This window comes from Cryptomeria japonica, chromosome 11 (assembly GCF_030272615.1).
Source record: "Cryptomeria japonica chromosome 11, Sugi_1.0, whole genome shotgun sequence".
NCBI classification, from domain to species: domain Eukaryota; kingdom Viridiplantae; phylum Streptophyta; class Pinopsida; order Cupressales; family Cupressaceae; genus Cryptomeria; species Cryptomeria japonica.
This window is the reverse complement of record NC_081415.1, coordinates 707120818-707143440: the sequence shown is the minus strand read 5'-3', so window position 1 is coordinate 707143440 and position 22623 is coordinate 707120818.

Sequence of the window (22623 nt, the reverse complement as noted above, 5' to 3'; positions counted from 1 at the left end):
ACTGACTGAAGAAGGAGGAAAAACCGGATGAGGGTCTTGCTTCTTGAATTTTATCCCTCTCTTGTTTGGAGAAGCTTTTGTCATTGATGCAATAATAACACTGAGAGAAAAAGACATTCATTATTATTATACATTTCATTAATCAGTTTGTTTGTATGACCTAAACAAATTTTGAAAATAGTTTAATTCAGCCATTAGGGTTTCCAAAATCCTCTTTGAAATCACTAAGATAGATCGATCATGAAAACTTAACTTTCATGTGTGATAAGTAAAATTTCAAGATTATAATCCAAGAAATATACTTATTAAAAAGTGTGGATGAAGGTGTAATTTGGGTCCATAAACTTGAATTATACTTTAGAAAATAAATATAGGTGTAATTCGGGTTTATAAACCCGAATTACACTTTAAAAAGTGAAATTCCAAAATAGGTGTTGGGAGGGGTTACAAACCCGCCAAGCACCATGTTTGGGAATTTAAATAATGCAATATAGGTGAGGGTCAGGCTTACAAACCCACCGACCATCTAAAAGACAAAGGAAGAACAAATGGTAGTTGGTGATGTTAAAAACCCACCAAACACCATTTTTGGTGTATGACAGGTTTGTTAACCCGCCACCCACCAAGCTCGGCTCACAAAAAAAGTAAGGAATAAATGGTGGTGGTCGAGGTCGCAAACCCACCACACACCACTGTGTAGTGTCGGGCAAGCCTACGACCTTGCCCAACACCGAGATGGTAGTTAAGTGAACAATTTTTGAAATTGGTGGTGGTTAGGGTCATCAACCCGCTACACACCACCATGTGGTGTGGTGTGTGTGTGTGAAAAGTTATAATCCTGTAAGGTGTAAGACACAAACACTTCAATAAGTCATTGCATGCATGGTTAGACAGATATAATATGCTAGGATATTTAATTAAATAGATAGGATAATTGATTAAAATGATTTGCTTGGACTGATTAATTAATTAAATAAACATTTAATTAATTTAAAATAATTTATTCGCCATGTGACATTGATGATTTAGGAATCAATTAATTAGATGCTCAAGATTGATTTAATTGTCTTTGGTTAGGACATTGGTGATGTAGACGAGATTAGGGGCCCATGGTTTAGATGACCATTTTTAGGGTATTACATTTTCCCCTCTTTGAATTGTTGTGCGAGCAACGCATTGATTCAAATAATAGTTGATGTCTAATAGATATCAGTTCTAAACTTGATGGATCACAAACCAATGAAGAGTGAGACATTCAGCTTGATTTGAAATAATGAAACTAAACAGATTGATCAAAGCAATATCGATCCCGAACTTGATGGAACTAGGACCGATGAAGAGCGAAGATACCAATCTTGAACTTGATGGATTAAGAAGAGGGTACAAATCTAGAACTTGATTGAACTAGATTCGATTTAGCAAAGAGATAATACTGATTCCAAACTTGATTGAACAAGAACTGATTAGCGAAATAAAATGCCCAACATGATTTGATGTGATGATACTGAACATCGATTTGAAGATTTATTGAGACGAGGACAAAAATTGATACGCCCCTAGAGATTGTTTTTATTTGACATCGAAGAATCTCAACTTGATATGATGCGATGAAGTTAAGATGCCCCTAGCAACAAGGTTATAGTTAATTTAATTTGATTGATATTCTATTAATCTTTAATTTGAAAATATTTTCTGCTCGACTTTTGATGAAGATTTGAAAAATTTATCGACTTTTCGATGATGTAATCACTAATAATATTGATGTAATGAGTATGCCCCCTTGGGAGTGAAATCGAAAGATAGCGAGATCGCAGTGATTTTAGACAATTTTGTTTAGTAAAATGATTTATCGATGATAATCTGAGCACAAAGATTGATGTAAGAATTAATTTGAAATCAGATTTGGTTCAGAAAAGATTTGAGCACAAAGTGATGTGAAGATTGACCTGAAGATGGAAGTGCCAAGTGGTCAACATTGTGAGAATTTAACTAGAAAATTCATGTCAGATTTCTATTTCGATCTCGAAAATGGACTCAGGACGGTCAATTTAATTTCCCATCAATCGGAGCAAGTTTGAAAAAAATGATGATCGTTTCAGATTCAAGCTTCTATTCAAAGGACGAAGAGAACAATATTATCATGTTGAAATCACTTGAAATGCACAAAGATTAGTATGAATGCAACCTAAAAATTAGTCACTAGATTTGGTATGCTTATTTATCATCACTAAGCGTTTTACAATGTCAGAGATATAAATAAGCACCAAGGCATGAAGAGCCAGGATGACCTAAATGTCACGTCCTTTTGATTTAGCAAGCGAACATATGTACCAAGGCATAAAGAACCAGGATGACCTGAATGTTGCTTACGTGCAAACACACCGAAAAAAGCAAAGTTCCTTCCTTTTTATATGCAATATTGATTATCTTGTCCGCAATGACCCTTTTATTGTTCATATCCTAGGACAGATTAAGTATGCATCCAGATTGCATAATAAAGAAATTTACTCAAAATAGACAAGGAAATGGTTTCAACCTCCCTATAGCATACAAATAAATGGAGTTGAGGTATGTGTAGAAATTTCACCTTGATATGAAGGCACTTATCACAGACACCCAGCTTATGAGATGTTTCTAGATCATCAGAATCTTTCCTACAAGTAGAAAACAAAGAAAAGTATCATGCCCCCAGTCCTTTCTCCTCTTAGTCAAGGTAGACTTCCTTGAGTTACTCAGAGCAAATAATAAATGAAAACCAATTTAAAAGACAACATACAAAGAAAATTTCAATCATATATCAAACAGTTTTAGTGATTGTTTTCATTGTTGTTGTTTTGTCTATTTACTCAGTGGTTAAGAGACAGGTAATTAACTCGGATTGGATGACCCGGTACTACTGACCGAAAGATGACTTGGTTAAACTGCTTAGGACATTTAGATTGATCAGTCGATTAAGACTAGGACGTTGATCAGTTTCAAGCCATGAGGGTTCTAAAGAACCAGGGTGTCACAAAAGAGACTGAAGGATGTGTACAAGCTAAAGCAAAGATGTAGGAAAGCACAAAATAAAATAGGAAATGCCAAATTTGCATTGATAGATGGAGCACTTTAGTACAAGAGGCGCCTGTTTACTAGGTTTTCACCTTCTTGACAGATATTCTCTTTTTTTACTACCAAGGTGCCTGTTTACCAGGTTTTCACCAAGGCATTGGATTTTTTATTTTATTTTTATTTATTTATTATTTCAGGACTTTTTTATATTTTTATGATTTTTAATGTTTGCCCCTAGTATCTAGCAAGGTAAAAGGGAATTTGAGAAAATGAATGAATAAATGGGATAAAAATGGATAAGTGAATGATGGAGGAGCCTTACGCGATTCCAGGGACTATTTCGCAATGCCAATCCAAGCAAAGGGATGAGATATAGCAATATAAAGCAAGGGTATGGTGTAACGAATGCCATATGGTTCAAAGAAATAACCATGTCAAGAGGTTTGTTACATTTTATGTCCTTAATTTTGATCAAGATCAAGAGATGGGTTTTGGATGGGAGGCAAATAAGATAAACAAGATCAAAGGTGGTAAATGAAGGATACAAGTAATAAATGGATAAAATAATGGATAGGAGCTAAAGGGTGTGGATCAAGTGAAATAGGTAGGACATACAAAGCCTGTAAAGATCCTTAACCTTGTTAAGATCAAAGGTGGAAAAAGGATATGCATGTAGATAGAGCGAATGAGGGATAAAGGATAATGGAGGAAGAGGGATAATAAATGGATGTACATGGATGGAACTTGCCCCTAGTGTTAAGTGCAAAAGGGTAATAGATTACGCATGACGCCTATTTGCCAGGTTTTCATCATGGTACTTGCCCAAGGCGCCACAAGAAGTGGTTTTCACAAATGGACGAAATTATTTCTCTTTACTTTTTTCTGCTTTTTTTTTGGAAGATAATGGATGCATGATAGGAGATGGAAGAAGGACTCCAGTGTCTTGCTTCTTAAGATGGTACCCTTGGAATATGTTTTGCAATAGACCATGGCTATTAAGTATGCTCAAAGATGTTGGTAGGATGATGAAATGAAACTAGGGTAAAATCTTATGCAAAGGATTGGATAAGGGGGATGGAAAGGTGAAAAAGAGGTGTTGGCTAATGGATCAGATATTGAAAGGTTGGTGCATGAGTGAATAGAAATGTTGGCGGGATCAACATTAGCACACATCTTGAGGGGTGGTGGAGTAATGGAGGAAAAGTGGATCTCAGATTTTAAGATTTGGATGGAGGAACAACTAGGGACTTTGGGACATAAGGATCCAAAATGGATTAAGGAGATGATGGAGGAATATATTTGGAAGGTTTGGATGGAGGAACAACAATTTTGGATGCCAATTTAGATTTTCTTTAGACTGTTATGCTTCAAGGAGCCTCTTGGGGATCCACATAGTTTTTTATTTTTGATGCTTTTGTAGTTCCTTGGAACGCATTGCTTCTACAAGTGCCTTAGGAACCCATATAAATTTTATTCTTCTTTTTGGATCATATTTTTCTTTGTTTTGACATGTCGATTAGATGGGACATGTTGATCCTTTAATACATGTGGATCACTTGACTTATGAATTTTATGATTAGCATCCAAATTGCTTGGAGAAGGAAAATAATGTGTGGATGGATAGGAATGATGTTGGTCCCTATCGATGACTGAGAGGGGGGGTGAATCATTTACCTACCAGTTATACAAAATTAAAACCTTTTACTTAAGTTTGCGCTACTTTAATATTCATCAATACAAACAGTTATTGCAGGAGAACATGCATGCATGAAAAGATACACAATAACACTAAGAATTACCTCGTGGAAACCCAAATAGGAGAAAACCACGATGTGAGTTGATGCTCACAAAATTTGTACACTTCTGGAGCACGCCCTATAAGGAACCATCCCTGTTAGGAGATTACAAGGACATTGTTAGGTGCCACCCAGTTAAGGGATTTTCTTTAAGGCCTGTTAGAGCCTTTACCTTGTTAGAGGTAGCCTTATTAAAGGACTTAGGATCATCAATTAAGATGTCACTCGGTTAAGGGATTTTACAAAGGGACCTGTTAAATTCCACCTAGTTAAGGGATTCTGAGTTGCAATGGTTAGAAAGCAACAAGAATTTGATTTGTTGGGATAGCTACTGATAGCTTGATCAGATCACAATGAATATCATACTTTGTCTGCACCAGTTCTCTGCTCATACCCTCGGCTCTACACTCTGTCAGTTCTCTTCTCACACCCTCGACTCTGCACTCTGTCGGTCTACTTCACACACCCTCTGCTTTGCTAAATCACTTAGCACTTCCTCACTCTTCACTCTACACGCTGGATCGCCTCTCACAGGATTTGCACTTTGCAGTTTTTATGATCAAAATGTTTTGTATGAACTCAAAACACTTTATACTCTCTCTATCATCGCTTTTAGGTGTTTCCTTAATCAATGCAATCATAGATCTTGGTAGATTTCAAATTCAAATCTTCCCTCTCTTTCTTTGCATGCCCTGCAACAATTCCACCAACTACTCATCCAAATCTGCCACTTCCCCAAAAAATAGCGATTTCTGGGTTGAGTTCAGTCTTTTAAATGTGAACTAGAAATTTGCAATTAATCATGGCTTAACTCCATGATGACTGAGGTTGACTTCACCAGCATTTAGTTTGGCGTTGACACAAACTCACCAACTCACCTTTTGCCATCGCAACTATGTAACCGATCACCACTCTGAGATTTACGGTGACCACCTATCTTCTTTCCGCTTCACCGGTCTACCAATATACCACTGCACTCTTCACTACCGGTTCATCCTTTGATACCAGTTTGCAGTACTTCCATCAAGCCTCTTTTTTTGTTTTCCAATGAGGTTCTGGTTTGCATAGGACCTCAAGCCTTCTTGCCTAAGTCACCTTCTGTGACTTCATCAACATCAGAATAGCCAACTTGAAGATCTAACCTTAAAACCGATCTTCTTGAATGATAGACCGGTTAGCTTAGTCTGTCTTCCCTTGAGCCGATTGAACCTTGCTCATTTGTCTCTGATGCTGCTTCCATGTTGTTTACTAGCCATCACCTTTGCTACTAAGATACACCACTCTACCGGTCAGTGTTAGTCATCAATGACAAATCTTAGCTAATATACCGGTTCACTGGATTAACCGGTTATGTCAATATCAGTAATGCCAACAAATGATATGGGGGTATTTTGCATGGATGGAAGGTGCTTGAAAATGTATGCCTTTTTTTATCATGCATAAGGGATGAAGGGATATAGGGGCCTAAAATGGATGGAAGGGATAAAGGGGAAGGCGTGTATTTGGATTTTGGTTTAGTAGGGATACCAACATCTTGAGGAATGTCACTGAGGCCATGACCCTTAATATTTTATTTAATATGGAGGTGATTTTGCTTGTGAAGGTCTACCGCTTTGCCTTTATAAAGGATACACTTTTCTTTGAGAAGAAGACGTGAGTCCATTATGAGGTGGAGGTGGAATGTAGGGAATGATAGGATCATGAGAGGGCTTTGTAGGAATGATGGATCCTTGAGGTGAACATGAAGGATTATGGCAAGGAGATGAAGGGGTACTTTGATCTTGACATGGAAGAGAACCAATGGATAAAGTAGGAAAGGTGTTTGACTCTTCATTTTTAATAGGATCATTTGAAAAGGTGGAAGAAGCATCATGATCTTGCTTAGGAAGTGGATTAGGAATGGGATTTGGAAGGATGCTTTTCTCTTGAGATGGAAGGGGATCATCTTGAAATAAATTGAAAGATATAAGGGGATTATCGTGGGATTCTAGAGAGATAGGATCTTGGTCAACCATTGGATGGGATTGAAAATCCTTGGTGTCTTGATCTTGTTGGTATTTTACACTCTAGTGAGAAATGATGGTGTTGTCATTTATGGCAACCTATCGGCACGATCCAACAAACTGAGGCAACCATGAATGACAACAATAGATTCATGCAGAGTTCAAACTTGGTTTTGGCTGATATATTTCAGATTGTAACCAACCGGTTACAAACCTTAAGGTGAAATTTTGCACTCAATTGACAATTTTTGACAACCTTTGTCATTGATGTCAAAGGGGGAGTAGTGGACATAGAAAAATGACTATTCAGAGGAGATCATTTGCTCAGTGGGAGCACATATTTTTGGACAATTTTTAGAAACAGATTTTGGATTTTCCTCATGAGTGTTGCCATCAATGCCAAAGGGGGAGATTGTTGGAATTCTACATTCTAGTGAGAAATGATGGTGTTGTCATTGCCTACCGGCAACCTTCTAGAAACCACCCGGCATTTATCTGACAAACCAACAACAAGCACCGGTACCGACAAACACTTCATCGGAAGCAACAACAATGCATACCAGCACCCCAACCGAACTTTTGTTTATAATATTTAATTGTAAATATCTTTTTGTAAAGCCCACATGGCATATTGTAATAGGCTCATATATATATGAGATCTTGTAAATCACTTTGCAATAAGGATGATAGAAGAGAGGAATAGGAGATGAGACAGGAATGAGCTTAAACCAGTACTGAACCTGGCATAGTTGATGCTAATTTGAAGTAGTACGTTGTATTGGATTTTCATAATCCATTTTGTAAGTCAGTGAGACTTCTATTTTGTAGATTGAGCAGTGAGCTCTAGGCAGTTGACCTTCCTGCATGTGTAGGCCCCTCATTGTAACTAATACTATTTTGGAATGCAAAATACTTAATAAGGTTAAATATTCTGTTATAGAAAATACATAAACTCGTATGATAGTCTATTTGATACCAAACGACAATTCCCACTGGATAGTATGATAAATTGGCAAAGTTGAACCCCTAAGATTATGATTTGTACGACAATTTAATAGTTACCAAACGATAATTCTCAGAGGCTAGTACGACAAACTAGAAGGCTCGTACGACACGAGACTGGATAGGGACAAGTTTCTGACAAGAACAAAGTTTTGACCACTGAGTTTTTGATGTTTTGATTATTTTCTCTAGTTTCAGGGTTTCAGTTTCAATTTCAAGGACAAAGACACAACAAACACGCAAGATGTAATGTGACTTGAAGCACAACACGCTAATCCTAAGGAAGTTGGTTGAGAGAGAAAACCTTTGCTTGCAAGCTTAGGTACACACCCAATAGCTAATCAAAGTGTGGTCACTGAGTCTCACGCAATGGATTCTCAACGTCGTATTAGCCGACTCCAAATGCTAATGGAGGCATGATATGACAAGTATCTTGGGAGAGTTACTATCTCTCTTGCACAAAGATTATCCCCCTTTCGGAGGTGAATTGGGTAGCTTCTATCTTAAAGTTCCTAGTAAGGATTTCTATTCAAAATTACCCCTTGAAGTCGCGCAAGCACGATTGAGGCCTATAGCTCGACAAGGTACCAAAACAAGTTGTAGTCATGCAAGCATGATTGAGACCGCAAGGCCCTACAAAATGCCTGATATGAGAGATCTCAAAGAGAAAACTCAAATACAACAGTCCTTTGTGACTTTGATCCCAAAGAGGCCTATTTATTATAGTGACTCGGAATGCTTGGGTCTAGTTGTACTCACTTGGGTCGTTCTCACAAGGTGGTTATTTTTTCCCACTATAATAGGCCCTCTAAAAGGAACACAAATCTCAAACCAGAAAATCTTCAAGGGTCTGGATTTCGGATTGTCTATATAGACAAGAGCATACTCTCCTACCTTTTAGAATTTTCTCAAACACGAAAAAATAGATTTGTTCATTTACCACATTGCAATTTAGGTGCCTAGAAAACAATTAAGAATACATAAAGTTTACTTGAATCTCCTTAGGCAACCTACAAAAACAACGAATCACTAATCATATTGTTTTTTAGTGATAGATTCTCATACAAGCATAAGTTTGAGTGATAGATTCTTTAACAAGCATTCTGCAAAAACTTGTTAGGTTGTGAAAATCTCTCAGATAGACAAAAAACAAATCAGGTTAAGCATTAGTATTAGCAAAATCCAATCAGAAAAACCCTAAAAAATCACTCTATTTTTAATACAAGAAAGCAGAAAATCGTACGAGTAAACTCACAGAGTCGTATGATGATTTTCAATAAACCATATGAGTATCCTTACATAGCCATATGAGAAAATAGAGAATGCTATGAGTTTTCTCACATAGCCGTACAATGATTCTCAATAGACCATATGATATGCCACATAAATTTGTACTACCCCTAACAAAAACTCATACGAGTTTTAGCAGAAATTGTACAGACGGAATCTGAAAAATAAAAAGAACTGATCTGCAAGGCCAAAAATTGTAATCTTCGGGCCCCATGATGGGCGCCAAAAATATGTGTGTGAAAAGTGGTAATCCTATAAGTTGCAAGACACAAACACTTCAATAAGTCATTGCATGCATGGTTAGTTAGACAAATATAATCAATGAATGTAAAAACCATAACAAATCGACCTATTGCCTCCTAAAAGATGCGAGTATAGACTTTCTCTCATATTTATCTAAGTAATACCAATGACTAGACTACACCAAGATGGGGGATTTAATCTATATGAGCACAAAATTAAGTTAAATGGATGCAAGATTAAGCAAATTAAGCTAGATGGATGCAAGCAATGATTACCAAGATATATGATTCTAATCAAGCTAACATGATTAAACTAATATGCAAGAAAACTAAGATGCAATAATCTCAATACACAATATTCTCAATGACTCTAGAGCAAAAACAACATGATAACAATAAATCTCCAAGGTCCTTTGATTGAGAGATGAAAGCCTGAATTTGTAGAGAATCCAAAGAGAGACCAACGGTCAAGATTGATTAATGATGAGCAATTGAGATTCCTCAAGAGAAAGCACAATCCAGGTGAATTGAAATGATTGGGTGCTTTGATTCAGTTTTAGAGGAGATAAGATTGAGTTGATCTTGAGATTAATTCAATAAATCTTAATTTAATGCATTTGGATTATAAGTCTGAGTTTGCATTGGAGATCAAATCAATTAAAAGAATTAATTTCATGCATTTGAGAAAAAAATTAGTTAATTCCATGCATATTTCTTTTATTTGCTCAAGATTTGTTTTATTAGAAAAAGCCATTTTAATGCAACTGAATCCTTTTCCTCAAGATTGCTTTGAGTTTAAATTTAGAGAAAATGATTTATTCAATTTAATTGTTTTTCTTGCTTTTTTGAGATTTCTCAAGTTATCTCAAATTAGAAAAAGAAATATCTCAAGTTGATTTCTTTCCTCAATTTAATTCCCTTTTTTAAAATTAATTTTTTTTCTCCAAATTAATTCATTTTTGATGATTTAATGGTAAATTTATTTATTAATTAAATATGCTAGGATATTTAATTAAATAAATAGGATAATTGATTAAAATGATTTACTTGGAATGATTAATTAATTAAATAAATATTTAATTAATTAAAAATGATTTATTTGCCATGTGACATTGATGATTTAGGAAACAATTATTAGATGCATAAGATTGATTTAATTGCCTTTGGTTAGGACCTTGGTGATGTAGTCAAGATTACGGGCCCATGGTTTACATGACCATTTTTAGGGTATTACATGGGGCAAGCCTACTGCCCCACCCAACACCAAAACAATGTCACAATTAAAAATAAATGATGGTGGTGGTAATCGGAGTCCCTGACTTGCCACACACCACTGTGTGGTGTACTGCGAGTTGGGAGCTCCACCCAACACCACAATGTGTAGAACAATAACACGTAGGGATTCAAGTTTATGGTGCGAGGCGCAAGTCACAGACTCGTCGTACACCACTGTATGGTGTGCGGCGGGCCTATGGCCTCTGCCTCACACCACTGCATGGACAAAGATAAATAAAATGATATAAATTCAAAAATAAAAAGGGTTTTCAAAAACCTAAGAATCGAGAAAAATAACATACCCAAATTTGATGAAAACTCCTCTCCCAACTTTGAACAAGATAAAATGAATGAAGATTGGAACAAAAAGGGAGTTTTAAAGAACTAAGTGAAAGACTCCTATTAGTATTACTCAAACAAGTAATTAAATAACTGAAGTGCAATAAATGAGTGCAAATTGGCTTTGTAAACATCGGGTTTACAAACCCGATTTGCACCTAGATGGGCAAAACATGAAAAAGAAGTGTAAATCGGGTTTGTAAAGCCAATTTACACCAAAGGGACACACTTGGTGTAAATAAGAAAAGCAGAGGAAAATACATGTTAATGACAACAATAATGTCTCGAAAAGCATGTAATTAGCATAAAAAACACGAATAAGTGTAAAATTTGTTGGGTACCCTCAGATTTTTGAAAAATGAAAATTTAGGATAACATGCTTTAAGTCTAAGATATTGCTAGCCCATAATTCACACCCATGGGACACTGATGGAAGAAATAAAAGCCCCAAAAGAATTTGGATAGTTTACCAATCCTATAGATATGTCTCTTTTCATCTATTTTGAAGATAATATAACGCTTTTCATCATCCCAAAGTTTTCTTCAATTTGCAACCCTCCCAAATTAGCTTGTTATTTAAGTCAATTCCAATATATTTGTGCTTTGTAACTTCTAAGGATATTGCCTTCACATTAGAACTTATGGTGGTTCTACTTTATTCTATTGGATAAAATCATGACTTTAATCTTAGTGATATTGAAAGGCATCCCACCACTTTGTAAAAATGTTCAAGGGCATATAAGTGCTATTGCAAACCAAAAGTTGATTTAGCAATTAGAATAAGGTCATCAACTAAAGAAAAAGCCTTATCAAAAACTCTCCCAAATGGACACCATCTCCACAATGCAAATTTAACCATTCTTGAAGTTTGTCAATGTATAAGCCAAAAAGAGTAAGGGAAATGAGGCATCCTTTCTCGAGCTCAATACAAAATATTTCTAAATTGTATATCAAAGTTTTGATTTTGAATTTTAACCTCCTCATAAAGCCTGTGGGCAACTACTCTAAAATGCATAGGAATATCAAGTTCTTCCATTCTATACCAAAGCTTATTCCTAGGGACCATGTTAATAGCCTTTTTGAAATCAAAAAATAACAAAAAGCTTCTTCCCTTTTTTCTCTCAAACTTTTTCAACGATGTCACCATAGGAATATCAAGTTCTTCCATTCTATACCAAAGCTTATCCCTAGGGACCATGTCAATAGCCTTTTCGAAATCAAAAAATAACAAAAAGCTTCTTCCCTTTTTTCTCTCAAACTTTTTCAATGATGTCACTCAAAGTAATTCCATGATCAACCATAGAGTAAATGCAGATGTGCAAAGGCCATGTTACAGCTTACTAAAAAAAAATTGAAGTTGTTTGTTTGGTTTTAAGTTGGATTTTGATTTTCCTTGGTGTCTTTTTGAACAAGAGACAATTGTGTTTGGTCTTTGTCATTGATTAGATCATCTTATTAGTGGTGATAAATATTATAAAATAATATATTTTTTGGTGAGTAGTATAATAAAATTCTTAGAATGCATTCAATTGTGAACCTAAATAGCTCTAAATTGAAGTCATAGTCACATTATTTTTAGATCAACATACTAGTGATTTGATAGTTGAAGTTGGAGTCAAGGTTAGTGTCTCTTAGATTGTGTAAATATAACACTATTGTAGTAGTTGTGAGTCATTGATCATAGATAACTTAAATGTTTGATGGTCATTTTTTATACCAAAGCAATAAAATGATATTAGATAATAGCACACTTTTGAAGAAGTGTGAATCAATTTTTTGCACATATAATTAAATTATATATCATCTATAAGTATATATAATGTAAGTCTTTTTTCTTCATAAATTCAGTAATTGAAAAGACAATAATATAATTTTATAGAATAGGATTTCATCAAATGCATAATTAATTTTTATATTACATTATTTTTATACCTCACAATAGAGAAGGAACATTGTGATAGTGTAGAGTCACAAATTGTTGTTGCTCATAAATTCACAATGTGTTTAGCAATATTTTTGGTGTTTGTGATTGATCATAAGAAAATGTGCCTATCTTAGGCTATGATTTGCAAACTCCTACAATACCTAGCCCTTTGAACTGCCAAATAGGGCAAGACAATAGTGCCCAAGGCTAGTGTCCTCTCGATTTGGCACCAACTTTCAAAGTTCAGATGTAGACTTCAAGGTCATAATGGTCATGACCTTTTTGTTGGTATTTCTTCGATAGTTATTTGTAAAAAGATGTTAGTTGCATATAAAAGCAACCCCCTTTCTCATTTACAACTCCTTCTAAGAATATCTCTGTCACCCAAGCTCTAGAATTTAAGATTATCCAAGCTAAGAAGTTTGAGTCTATAATCAAGCATACATTGATCTCCTATCAAGTATCATCTATTATTTATTGTTAATTAGTATTATCATGTTGTACTAGCATCTTGTAGGTTTTCATGAGATAAATTCATCATCACCTTACATCAGATTCAAGCAAGGATTTCATGCCTAAGGTAATCATTGTCATTTATGTTCTTTGTTTGTTTTTGCTCCTATGAGAGCACATGATTGTTATTATCATCATTATCATTTTTGTTGTTGTGGAGGTGGGAATACCAACATGGGATTTGATTAAGACAAGCCCTTATATAGCACAACATTTTCTCATCTTTTATGTGTGGATCTAACGGATTCTAACTATGACAATGACATAGAAGGTCAAAACATATAAAGATGAATAATTTCAAACTTCAAATAACAAAAAAACTTTAACAAACAAGATTCCCGTACTAGTGTATAGACCAATTTACTCTATTTTTTAAGGATAACTCAAATTCAAACTTAGACTATGTAGAGTGGGGGAATGGGATTTATTAGTCCAATTATGTAAAGAAGTAATCAAACTCTTTTATCTTAGCAATTCATTCAAGAATAATCAATAAAATCAACTTCCTACCTATTGGGTGAGAGTTGGGCAGAATGATTGATTATTATTGTGCTTGATGATTCGATTTGGTAAGAGAATACAATAACTAGGTCTAATGATACAATAATGATATTGTTGTCATAAATGATTGCACTCTGATGCTGAGATGGGAATTCAACAATCTTGTGAAACATGGACACATATTCAACCCTGTGGGTTGCTCAAAATGAAGGTGAATCTCCCGAGCGAGCTAGTTCTCTTGATGAACCTCTTGAAAATTAACTTTGATGGGAAAAATGATAGAAGGGTTGATTGAATTGAAACCTATCCTAGGAGGAGGTGACGCACCAAATGTTCTAATTCTATTAGCTTTCCTAAACTCACAACTAGACTCGATGAAATAAAATTTGTTCATTCACAACCTACATAAGATCATGAAATACATAAATGATTTATAAGAAGGCTTTTTGTTTCAGCATTTGCATAGAGGAAACAATGTTTCACTATTTCAAAACTAGAACTAAATCAACCTAACACAACTTATAACATGTATTTTACATGAATTCTTTTGTCTTAACAGTATATGAATGAGACACATTTAGAGGATTCATAAATGAAACACAGTAAACACATCATATCACCCATTCCAAGACTAAAACATAAGAGATTTTAGAAGGAAAATTGCTGCTCTCTTTATTAAAATTTGGAAGGAATTGCTGATACAAATTGCTTCTAGAATTTTTATTTTTTTAAATGTTGAGTTACAATTACTTTTCTACAGCTTTAAAGAGCTTAGACGGCTACAATACAAGCTAGAAGGAAGAAAAGAACTACAAGAGAAAAGAAAAGAATGAAGGCTTCTAGGAAATAAGTCCTAAAATCAACTCAAGGTGAATTGGTTGTGCCTCCTAAAAGTTGGCTCCAACTGATGGTCCTAGCTTAGTCCTCTTTCTTGAAATATCCATCAATTGCATGAATGATTCTTCTTGGGTCTAATTTGGTTGAAAAGCATGCAAAAAATTGGTTTCAACTATTGCTAACTAAATGATAACAAGAGAAAGACTCCTCTTGACTGCTATATAGCCCATGAGGGAGTCCAAACTGAGGTGGAACAACTAGATTTACTTCAAAATCCACTCTTTTCAAGCTAAAACTAATGTAGGAGTTAGAAGAACTCCAAAATACCTTCTTTTTAGGATTCAACTTGTAGCATGAATTAGAACTTCATCTCTTGACATCTAAACTAATCCTTGAACTGATATGATAGTGACTTCACTAATTGAGTAATCTTGGAGGTGAATGCATAAAAGAGTTAATAATTGATCCTTAAACCTCTTCTAGGTGTAGAGAAGTCAAAGAGTTTGATTTATCTTGATTTCAAACATGCTTTTTCATCATCTTCATGATATGCATCTGATGTGCTTTTCCCTTTTCCTTCATAACTCTCTGCTCACACATATGACTATGATCAAGGTTTTTTGATTCCTTGCTTCATGGTACTTTTAGGGTTTGCTCTCTGAGTATGTTCTTTCAATATTGTTCACTATGTCCTTTGGTCTGATTCATAATCACTATCAACTTGCCCATTTCAAAACTCGCTATCTCCTCTAATGATACCTTGTCACCTCTGTTATTCATAGGAGTCATATCTTTGCCGTGTTTGATGCAAATAAATTTTCTTTTTCACTGGATATGTTGTCTTGACTAATTTCAAACTTCATGTTATTGTCCTTTGATAAATTACTATCTACCTTTTACTACTATAATCTTTATGGTGTTATTAGGGATTGTTCTTTCTGTTAGCCTCCATCTTATCTCCAATTGATCTAATATTAGACTGCTCATTTGACATAACTGTATTGTGCCTTAGAACTATCACAAAGGTTGCCTTTGACATCACTATCTATCCTATAGCTTCTCAGACCTAAAACTCTATCTTTTAGACTGCATTTTTGTAATGTCCCCTACTTGATCTATTTCAATATATTAAAATTGATTGATATTCTTCAATTAGTTAACAGGTGCATATCTATTTTCCTCATTAGATGATTAATATCATTATTAATATAGATATTAGACCTTGCTACTACTTCAGTTTTAAGGGAGAAAGGTTTACGTATGTTACCAACACGCTTAGAGACCAACTACAATAGGTTCCCTCAAAGTTTACAGATCCAAGCCCTTACCTATCTTGGGTCTATACCCTCAAGGCTTATGGGTCGCTGATCCCCACCCTATCTTGGGACTTAACCTATTGCTTGGATTTAGACTGCCCCTCTTTGGAACATCTCATCCATGTCTTCTTCTTAAATACTGATAGTACTAACATGATTTAGACTATAAGTACACTAACTTCTCATGTATTATGAATATATATGATATTAAGAATGATTGTCATACATATTGCAATGTATAACAATATTATTATTAGATTCTAGATAACAACTTTATCAGGCTTCATATACTAAGCATATATATTAAGCACATCCCCATGCATACCACCAAGAACAAAGATGTTACTGCCTGTAACTCGATAACAATTATGATCTGTCTGATCAATGGTGATTTCACTAGATGCTTTTGATTCCTTACCTTTATATCTCTCAATTTGAGGGAGAGGTCACACCTCTTCATCATGTATGCCCTTTGGCAAGAGACATACCCTTTCACCATTAGCACCCTTTGAAATAGTGCAATTATTCATTATTTCTACCCTTTGAAAGGGATACAACCTTTCGTAATCAGATCTGCACTTGTTATTTAAATCAGATCTGCACTTCTCATTTCCAAATTATCTCCATTCTCAAATTAGGTTCTCTTCTCCCTTTTATATCTCATTGTTGAGGGAGTCACAACTTTTCCTTTCATGTCTTTTGACTTTTCATTAACTTAATTAATTTTTAATTAATCATATTTAATTATTATTTTATATTTTAATTTAATTTTTAATGTTTTAATTTTGTTATTATCATTTATTATTAAATTCTATTTGAAGTGGGGACATTACAATTTTCTTTCTTTATTTCTTTGTTTGGCTAATGATTGTCATAATTCTTATAAAAACCCACCCACTATCAGATGTGTTGTTTAGGACATTCTCTATCTTGATAGTTATAGTCCTTATTGTCTTTTGACTATCCATTTTGCTTATATATATCTATCATTGCGCATAAACTCATAAAAACAAAAGGGGGTTGATCTTGATGTCACCACTACTTGGATGTATCTTAGCTATGTTATTGATTGCCATTTTCTTTGTGGTCTTCCTTACATGATGTATCTCGTAACTTGACATATCTTGTCAACTACAAGCTCCTTCCAACAGTGACTTTGTTTGTTGTCCTTAGGCTTGATTAATTGTTCTATTGAATGCTCACTGTCATTAACCTTTGGACTACATTCACTGCTTCTGATCATCATTGTGGCTAAGTCTTTTTTATGCTCTTTCTCTTATCCCTAGCTTATGAAATGGAGTACTGCTATAGTTGTTCTTCATTGTATATAAACCCTTGCATTCTTGAGGAGCATTGTTCTTATCTTAGATCTTGTTACTGTTCCAAATTTTTAATTCGCTGCAACAAAACTTATGTCTAGATGAGATCTCCTTGATGATTGTTATTTGTACATTGAAATACTCATGTGTAAACCTTTATTCATTCTGCTTTCTGTGACTTCTCTCAGGTCTTTTTTTTTCTTTCTTTGAACTAATTTGGTCTGCACATCACTGTTCTCAAGGTCTGTCTATGCTGATGCTGCAAACAGGGTGACTTTTGATATTAATCTCTGTCTTTTGAGATATTCTCCTTTGTACATAGACCTGGACATCTTTAAGGTCTTTTCACGTGATCATTAAGGTCTTTCTTTCATGACTCTGAGCTTCAAAACTCATATTCACAAACCCTTGTTTACTATTTTTTACTATTATATGCATTACTCGATGACTATTATTGATCTTTGCCACAACATTACTCCAATGGTGAATACATGTTGATTGTATTGAGATCTCTTGGACTATGATTTGAAAGTCATTACCTTTATTCTGAATGTCTATTTCATGTGACTTCTAAAATTTGTTTCTTCAGTGCCTCCTGGCCATGAATGTTCATCACTGCTTCTATCCTTACACGTTCTCTTTGCCTTCAAATGGATGCCTCTGTCCACTAGGACTGTTACCCTTATTTGTTGTTCATTGTGGGGGATTGAAGCTTGTCTATAGCTGTTACAAATCTGGTTTGTACACTTGTCTCTTGGTGGTTGATACCCTGCAATATAACCTCTATCATCTAATATCCTTCTTCACTCTTTTGGTCCACAACTAGGTCTCGCGTAACATTCTCTCTTATACCTCAATACACAATGACAATATCTAATCCTAATCACTGCTTATCCTTTGATCATTGTACCTAGTCATGACTGACTTGTGAATGTTTCATTAGTTAGAATAGTAATGCTTTCATTTCATAAACAAGAACACTTGGGATTGCACTTTCATGTTCGCAATCTCTATACATTGTGTTTGGCTTCCATCACTACAATCTTTACCATTTTTTGATAATATTTGTCTTGATTACTATCTCTGTCAGGATTGAGATTGGCAGTGATCTTCTTATTATGAACTCAGGGTTTCTGCACTTTACCTAACACCTTTATGAATGAAGCAACATTATTAAATGTAGTGATACAAAGCACATAAAATACATCCTTTAATCTCATGATTGACATGTACTGATTCTGGGACTGTCTTGATAATATTTGATGCCCTTTATTCTGTTTTACCTTTAATGTTCTCTACAGTGCTCAAATTCTTGTCACTGTTTTTAACCCCCTGTCACAAAGAACTAGGTTGTTTTGAGGACTATTTCTCTGCTCTCTATTTTGGATAGTCATATCAATTGATTTGCTCCCTTATCTCTAGCTAGGATTTTTCTCTAGGTCCCTTGAATCCACTGTTTACAACTTGGGAACCTATCAAATCTATCTTTTACTAAAAATCCTACCATACATGATCTTGATAGTACTAGCAATCCCTTAATGATCTGCATACTATATCAAACATAGGATATTGTACTTGTTTCTCCTTTTCTTGTGAGAACTCTTAGAAGGATCAACTCCTTAGGGTTTTGAGGAAGGATTTTTTCAGAAAATAGAACAAGAGAAAACCATGCAAAATAATGACATGGCTTTCTTATAAACCATGCCATGAAGGAGTGAATGACGTATTAACCGACCTAAGAGTTTAAATGATGCGATGCATATAGATATTCTTGTTTTGCATGGATCCAAGGAGAGTTTACTCACACACTTTTGTAGTCACGATCCTTTGTTCACGTAAAACTTTGAAATGAACCTTTAATTGTTTTGAAACTTTGGGACTATTCTCCATATGTATGGATGGCTTGCATGATCAGGTAACCTCTCTTTCGTGAGTTCAGCAACAAATAAGGATTTTCCTGTAGTCTTCTCACGCATGAGACTCCATTTTCCATGACAGCAACATGAGATAAAGAGAAAATTCTATAAAATACTTAAGAAAACCACTCCATTTTCCATGACAGCAACATGAGATAAAGAGAAAATTCTATAAAATACTTAAGAAAACCCTAAAATCACGTGAGCCTTTGAATGAGCATTGAATTTCCACTTTTTTTATTTCCCTCTTACTTGCCCAATAACTTGACTTTGACTCTTCTACATGGGTGAATATACTAGAAAGATCTTTTTTAAGAGTTTTATCAAAAAACAAAGGTATCATTTACCCTTTCATTTATATTGACAACACCTTTCAAAGGCATTAGAATTGACATTTCGGCATTTTAAACTATTAAAAAAATCCTTATAAAACTTTTAGATAAAACTTAAGATTTGTTGGAAGGCTATTTTGGCCTGGAGCAAAAAAATAGGTAACAAATATGATGTTGCTTTGGTAAGAGAATACAAGAACTAGGTCTTCCACCTTGATGGGTATGGTTGTTTGTAGCACCTGTTGAACTATGTTCTTTTCTAACTCCCAAAATGATGTACTTGTAGTTCCATTGGAGGTCACTCGTTCCTTCACCAATATTTATTCTACTTTGGCTCTAACTTATCGAAGTCATTCCTTCTTCGTACAAGAGTCTAAATACATTGCCTTCTTCATCCATGCTTTCGTGATTTGCAAAACTGCCTCATCTTGTTTCGCCACATCTAGCTTATTAATACCCTTTTGCTTTGGGTAGTCGGTGTCTTCATGATTCCTCGATCCACACCATTTGCACAATAATTGTGTTGGCAAGAGATACTGCACAAGTCATCCGATGTTGTCATTGATGGGAACTCAAGTCAGTGTACCCATCCGCGTTGTTGTATTAGATCATACCAGAAGTCAGATTGAAGATTTGTTCAAGTCTGGCAAGCTTAGAATAGAGCATTTGACAAAGTTTAGTATTTTGGCTAGTATTTCTTCTCAAGTTAATATTTTTTGTTGCGGATCTAAAGGAAGGTTGATGGATGTCTGGATCACCTTATTCCAAAGTTTTAGTCTCTAGTGATAATTGGTGTGTGAGTTAGAATCTTTTGTGTATCCGTTTTTGGTTTGATAGTGCAAAATGGCCGACTTGTTTGGATAATCCTTATGTGGATTATGTGGAATGATTTTGGTGATTGTTTTTGTGGTCCAAGTGTTTTGTCCAACAACTTTGGTAATGTATGATCAATTGTTTCATACAGTGCTAAGTTTTCTTGAGTCGACATGTAGCCGATATGATTTCTTATTGCGAATGTATAAGAGTGATGTTTTTTATCATTTTGGGTGAGTGAAAGGTGTCATTGATCGATTGTACGTAGTTCCACGTGCGTTGGATAGAGATTTGTGCTCTGGATCTTAGTATAATAGTGAAACAAAGTAGGATAAGACATAGTATGAAAAGTATGCCAAATGTGCTTAACCAAAACTATAATCAAGCATTTGTACATGCTACTCTTAGTTCATTCACTTTAGTGTTCTGTTGTAATTTATTTGTAGGCAATGAGCCTCTCTTTCTTGAGAAGTGAGCTCTAGGTAGTGTGCATGAATGCATGTGCATTCTCATTGTAAAACTTCTAATTGAGTATACTCATATTGTGGGTTCATCCCCAGCGTGATTTTTCCCTTGACTAGGTTTCCACATATAAAAATCTTGGTGTTATGGTGTTGTGGTTGTTTGTTTTGTGTTCTTGCATCTTTCTTTTGATTAAATACATAAGTGGTTGAAAAAATAGATTAAAGTTAAAGCTTGCAGAACACTGATTCACCCCCCCCTCGCAGTGTTCCTTGATTATTTCTTATTCTAACAGTCTCTTGCAAAGTGTCCCCATTCACTACATTGACGGTACTATATCATAGGATGTCCTTTGGAGTTGTAATATATTTGGTTTCGCCCTCGTTGATTGCCATTATCGCCTGGTGACATTTTATGGTTTGGATGGGTTGGACTCTCCCTATGTGAAGAGTACTTGTGTACTTATAGCTTTCAAATTATATGTATACTCCTTTGTTGAATGACCCATCACCTGGCAAATCTCACAAAACATCTTTATAGGACAATTACCTTATTGTGTTCCCCTCAATTTTTCAATCGGTACACCATAGTTCATTACATTCTTTATTGGTTCCTTTTTCGGTGTTCAATTCTTTCATCATTCTCAATATATAATGTCAAAGGGCATGCACGGTTTTGGATTCTTCATCACTACTACCTTTAGTGCTCTCATCATCATCAGTCTTCCTCTTCTCTTAGGAGGATGTTTTGTTTTCACTATTGATTTCGGTTACCTGATTTTAAGCATCGACATATGAGGACGGAGGAACAACTTTCATTTTCCTCCCGAGGGATGGAACAAGTCCCTCCACAAACCACTTCTTCAATTTATCAACCGACTAGTGTTCGATCTTGTTTAACAATTATTTGAGCCTATGATTGTAAACACGTATAATCACTTTTCCCTTACTTGGTATTATAGATTTTGGCTACAATCGCGTTGTCATACCCTAAGAAATGAACTCCTCCTTGAATGCCTTCTTTAGTTCACTCCACCCACCCTTGTCATTCACATCTAAATTTGTGTACTAGTCAATGACAATTCCCCAAAGAGTGGCGGGAAATGCCTTCAGCCAATAATCATGGTAATCTTGTCCTCTCACCTCCCATATAGTTATACATGTCTTACAATGCCTCACAAGGTCCTCTGATCCATCTCCTATGAACTTTGGTAGTTTTTACCTCTTCAGGTTAAACTGGTTGTGTAAGATTGTCCTTGCTTGGAAGATATCATGTGTGTTCAACTACATTGGACCATCTTGCTACCCGCATTCTTATGTCTCTCTTGCACTCTCATCCTTTCATGAGCTCTCTACATGTCCACCTTCTGCATCTTCTACACCTTGGTCACCTTCGTTTCTATTCTCTCTCCTCCCTGGAGTCTTCTTCTCAAGCCCCCTATTCTTGGTTCCTCGACAAGGGGCAAGTTCATGTGAGTTGGTTTCTTGGTTGCTTATTGTGGGTGCAAAACAATGGCTATCATACACAACTAGGTACTCAGACTAGAGGCACAAATTTCCATTGAGCAGCTATCTGAATTCCATTCTTCTAACTTGTTTATTTATAAATCCGAGGACGTGTAACTTGAAATGGGACTGCAAAGTATATGCACTAAGAACATATAGGAACAAGTCTATCCTATTTTTAGGCAAT